A 5,868-nucleotide genomic window follows, 5' to 3' on the forward strand; every position below is an offset into this window, starting at 1 on the left:
ACGAGGAAGTTGAAAGTATGATTGGCTAAGATAAATACAATTACAAGAAGAATGTCTCCCTCTTGTGTAGTAGCTATCCATTACTGTTTGGTTTCTCTCATTAACACAATCATCAAAGATAATGAGGTTCTTTTTTGATTTATCCAAATCTTGGGGAGAAGGTATGCCATCCGTATTATCACTAAGAATACAAGTTATCGGCTTTGATTTCTTTTTATATCTCTGTGTATCACAAAATAATTGTATTATATCTTTAATGTTGTCATCATTTAGTTTGTTTTGAAATTTAAATAAACAAATTATATCTTCTTTTTGAAGATCAGCATTAAAACCTTGTAAGAGTCATTGATACTCAGGTTGAAAACTTGACTTTGTAAAAAATATTAAATTATCATAATATAAAAAGTTTGGGAGTAAGGAGCATCTTTAAAAGTAAGCAGGTTTTTCCACATCTGCTGAAACCAACTATGAGACATCTTAATGAATTTGGGAGATTTTTCTGGTTGTTAAATGTTATCTTATTTTCCCAAATGGGTAAAAAATCATTCATTTCTATATTTGAAAACAGGTTATTTAAGTTATTATTGGCTTTTTTAGAAACTCTATATTTTATCCTAAGTTCGGGTTTAATTTGAAGATAATCCATTATTTTGTTTATACAATATCTTGTGTTGATATTTCACTGAAAATGGCAATCGTGAATAATATAAAACAACAATCCTTTGAACATTTCTTGAATACATTCACTTTCTTCAATTGTAAGGAAAGATGTGTTATCACCCTCATACTTCACATTCATTTCTCTAATCAATCTTGTAAAGTAATTCATTTTTGGTGTAAATCTCAAAGAATTATATTCCTTTTTATGTTTTTTATTACCATTAATTTGAAGATAATCACAGAATATACATTGTTTATAGGCTTTTGACTCTGTGTTTAATCCCACTCTATCACATGCAGGACAATTCCCAATTTGTCATATGGAGAATCAGGGAATTCAAGGGGCTCAATATCTAGTATACTATTCATATTTATAAAGTAAAATTTTACTTCAAATCAAATTATTCTTCGGATTCATATTCGGTACTTTCATTGGTGCTTTCACAATCATCTGTAAAACTACTTTCATAACTATCGTTTCAACAAAAACTCTCGGTATCATAATTGTCATTTGAACACAAACTCTCGGTATCATAACTGTCATCACTCTCATAATCTTCAAAATCTTCAGTTGAATAATGACTCATATTTAATTAGGAGAAAAAAACATTACCATCTATATCTATATACTTTTTTCATTAACAGATTCAACTTCTACATTTTTTATATTAAAGGTAATTTTATAATGATCCTGAACTACTATTGAACGAAATGTCATTTCACCTGATATTTTAACATCCTTTATTTCATTAGGATTTACATCTTTAGGGTTGTTGAAAAAAATACAATTTTCTCCTTGCATATTACAGATCGTCTTATCTTTTCTTTCTGAAGCTTCATCCATAAGGTTTTTCTTTTTTGATACTTTTTCTTCTTTCATTGCTTTTTCTAGTTTTGAATATATTGCCAGAAGGAGAGGAGAAACCTTTGTTCGAGCTACTTTCATTGATGTTCTTCCTGATATACTAAAAGCCCTTCCACTGAAGGAAATTGAAGAACTCATATTATTCACCATAATTGTTTTATCCAATAGTTATTATATTTATCTTTATTCAATTTTACATCCTCGACATATTTCTCAGTATCTTTTACAAATGAAGCGATTTATTGAAACTTGTCTTTTGTGTCTTGATACATTGTATTTATTAAGTGAAAAAAGTTGGAGGATAAAATGGTTTTAAGCACAGATTCAACTGAAAATTAAATGAAAATTTCATCAAGAAAATGTTATTTTAAGCAAAGTTTAGTTTTATAAATATGGTGAATATAATGTACTGCGATGTTTGTAATCATGAATATAAATGTTATATAAGAAACACCTTCAATTAAACAAACACACATTCAATCTTTTTAGACAAATATCTCCACTTCACCAAGAAACAAAACATTGCGATACATGTGATAATGATATTCTTTAAAAAAAAATTATAATAAACACCTTCAATCACGCAAACACAAAAAAATGAAGAAAAGGAAGGTGCCACTAAATTCTCCATTGAAAACACTGATGGGGCATTTAAAGGACATATAAAAATTATATTGTTTCGCTTTCAAGACCCTGGACCATCTTCAATCATGGAAGCTGTTGATGTGGTTAAACAAAGTATTGAGACTATAATTAAAAACACATTCAGTGAAATGAAAACTTGTAAGTTTTATATGGGAGTAAAATTGAATATGGTAAGACAAGGTGATGAAACTACTTCCTATATGAGGACAAACCCTCACTTTATCTCATCATTTCAAGATTTTGTAAGATGTGATGTTTACAATGAACTCCAGAGACAAGAACAAGATGTTGATAACACTGTAGTAGGTAGTGGATTTGCTATTATAAAAATAATCTTTTTAGATATACACATCTTAAAAGCAGATCCTCTTCAAGCTTCTTCTTATATTGATTTACCAGAAGAGATAAAACTTAAGAAAGTGGATGATAATATTCAAAACAAAGATAATAAATGTTTTCTATGGCCTGTTCTTGCTCACCTACATCCTCCACAATGGAATCCTGGAAGGGTTGAACATTATAAGAAATACGAGAATACATTACATGTTAAAGATTTTAAGTTTCCGATGTCATTGAGAGATATTCCTAAATTTGAGAAAATTAATAATCTATCTGTTAAAGTATATGGATTAACGGATACAAACAAAATTCAGAAATTAAAAATTTCAAACAACTATAAAAATGATGAAACACACATTGACCTTCTCTACTTTACTTCAAAGGAAAAATCACATTATGCTTTCATCAAAAATTTATCAAGATTAACCAAATCACAATTATATAAGAGAAAATGTAAAACGTATCCTTGAAAGAGATGTCTCAACTCCTTTCACACAAAAGAACGATTAAATCAACATTCGAAATATTGTAGTAATCATAAATCAACTATAATCAATTTACCAAAAGCAGGTTCAAACATATCATTCAAAGATTTTAACAAATCTATAAAACATCCATTTGTGATATATTCTGATTTTGAAAGTATCCTTGAAAAGATAGATACTGTTTCTCCAAATACAAATAAATCGTACACAAATAAATATCAAAAACATACTCCTTGTGGTTTCTGTTATTATATCAAAGTCATCTGTTGGTGATTAATACAAAATCATCTGTTGGTGATTAATAGAAAGACCACCGACCAACCTGCGGTGATTGAGTGAGAGGCCCAAAGACTCAGCTTCATCGCGGGAGATGCCGATGATCCTAAATGCCCTGGTTTCGACAGCGTGAAGCCGAGAAAGGTGGGAGACAGGCGCACCAGCCCAGAGGGGAGAGCAGTACTCCATCAGGCTCCGGACAAATGCTTTGTAAGTGGTCAGGAGCTCAAGAGGGCCGAGGAAGGACTTTGCACGACGGAGGATTCCCAGTCGGCGACTGGCTTTTGAGGCGAGGTTAGAATTGAAGAGGAATTGAAGGAAATTGAATTGAAGGAATTGAAGGAAAAATTGCTGTCTTATTATATTGCTTTCTTCAAAGCATATCTCTTATTGAAGAGATATGCGACAGCAAATAACAAATATCTTCCTCATTATAATAAGAATGAGGACAACTCTTACCCGATGTATTATGATGCTAACAATTTGTATGGGTGGGCTATGACTCAATCTTTACCTTATGGAAAACTTAAATGGGTTAAAGAAAAACATTATGAAAAAGTTTTGCAAGACATTGTTGTCTCCTCTCAAAAATAATTGGATGAAGCTGAAGGTGGATACTATTTTGAGGTTGATTTAAAATATCCAGAAGAACTTGATCACAAACATAAAGACCTACCTTATGCCCCTGATAAAGAAAGTCCAAGAAAAGAATGGTTTAAGTGATTACCAACAGTCATTCAATATAAAAGGTAAATCTCCAGAAAAAAACTACTTACTACATTAAATGACAAAGAAAGTTATGTTTTGCATCAAAGGAACTTGAGATAATATTCATCTGCTTGGTTGAGAGCGAGTAAAATTCATCGGATTTTGAAATTTAAACAAAGTCATTGGTTGAAGAAATATATTGATTTGAATACAAAAAGGATAACAGAAGCAAAAACAGATTTTGAGAAGGACTTTTATAAATTAATGAATAATGCTGTATTTGGAAAGACTGGAAAATGTAAGGAATCGACAAAACAACACTTGCTACATCTTGGAAACTTGCTACAGGCTTCAAAGTTAATTAATAGACCAAGTTTTGAACGAGCAGAGGTGTTTTCAGAGAACTTTTGTGCTATTCATTTGATAAAAGAGAGTATTGAAATGGATAAACCTATTTATATAGGAACATCAATTCTTGACTTGTCAAAGTCGTTAATGTATGACTTACTATAATAATTTTAAATCAAAGTACAAGGATAATGTGTCATTGATATATATATATATATATATGGATACAGATAGTTTTATATTAGAAATTAAGACAAGTGATGTATTTGAGGATATGATTGATAATATTGATATATATGATACAAGTAAATTATAAGTCAGGTGATGTGTTGTTTTCATCAAAGAATAAAAAGGTTATTGGTAAGTTTAAAGATGAATTGGGTGGGAAGGTCATGAGTGAATTTATAGGATTGAGATCAAAGTCTTATGCTTTTATGTATATTGATAATAATAACATTGAAAGGTGTAATAAGAAGCTAAAGGGAATAAAGAAAAATATAATCAAGGAAACAATAAACTCTAAACATTATTACAAATGTTTAATCTTAAAGAAGGAAGAGTACAGAAAAATTAATACAATAAGAAGTTATAAACATAAATTATATACAGAAGAGATAAATAAGAAAGCATTCGGAGCTTTTGATGATAAAAGATATATTTTACAGAATGGAATCAATAGTCTCCCTTATGGTTATAAAGTATGTGTTAAGATATTGGGTTGGGAATTTTAACAGCCTACCGCCATCTTCTTACCGATTTATAAATGATAGAACCAAGCAATGACCAAACCAAAGAGTGGAGATGTAATCAGCCTTGGTATTTAAATGGAAAACATAAAGAATGTGAGAAATATCAAGTAAGTCTTATTGAAGAAATAACCGTGGTAAAAGTATATAAAACAAATAAGCGGATAAATCTAATTACAAATAAGTTGGAGGATGTAAAGAAAAAAATATATCCTTGAATGGACTGAAAACTTTGATGGTTGTCAATTGAACAATGGAAAAACAATCTACTACAATCTCAAAATGATATGTGGCTCAGGAGGTGGTCAGACAAGAACATGAAGAGAAGTTTATCATTTCATTTCTGCTCAACAAAGACATTTAAACCAAGAACTAAGTTCCAAAGTAATCTTTGTGAATATACTTGATGGTGATGAATGTAATAGGAAAATTAATTTATTCCCCAAAGTAGAACATGGACGAATATTCATTGATTCGCTCTTTGAATGGAATGAAAATATGAAAGGAAAGAAGTGCTTTATTCAGTCAGTCTCAATTTTACATTTGCTTGTATGGGAGGGGGAGAAAATGAGTCTCCTATTTTGAGCTTTTGGGGCTTGAGTCAGTCTCAATTTTACATTTGCTTGTATGGGAGGGGGAGAAAATGAGTCTCCTATTTTGGGCTTTTGGGGCTTGAGTCAGAGAGTTTTTTTCCATTCATTTGTATGGGAGGGGAGGAAATCAGTCTCCTATTTTGGGCTTTTTGGACCTTGAGACAGAAAGTTTTTCCCTTTTCCCCATTCATTTGAATGGCTGC

General features: G+C 30.7%; 1 long non-coding RNA gene across 1 annotated transcript in view; it reads left to right on the forward strand.

Moving 5' to 3' along the window:
- The window catches only part of LOC147017512 (uncharacterized), a 43,494-nt gene that overhangs the window by 12,222 nt on the left and 25,404 nt on the right, over window positions 1–5,868 (forward strand). The gene's annotated exons all lie outside the window — the stretch shown is intronic.

Source organism: Eptatretus burgeri, chromosome 11 (genome assembly GCF_056783735.1).
Source record: "Eptatretus burgeri isolate ZD-2024b chromosome 11, Ebu_testis_v1, whole genome shotgun sequence".
NCBI classification, from domain to species: Eukaryota; Metazoa; Chordata; class Myxini; order Myxiniformes; family Myxinidae; genus Eptatretus; species Eptatretus burgeri.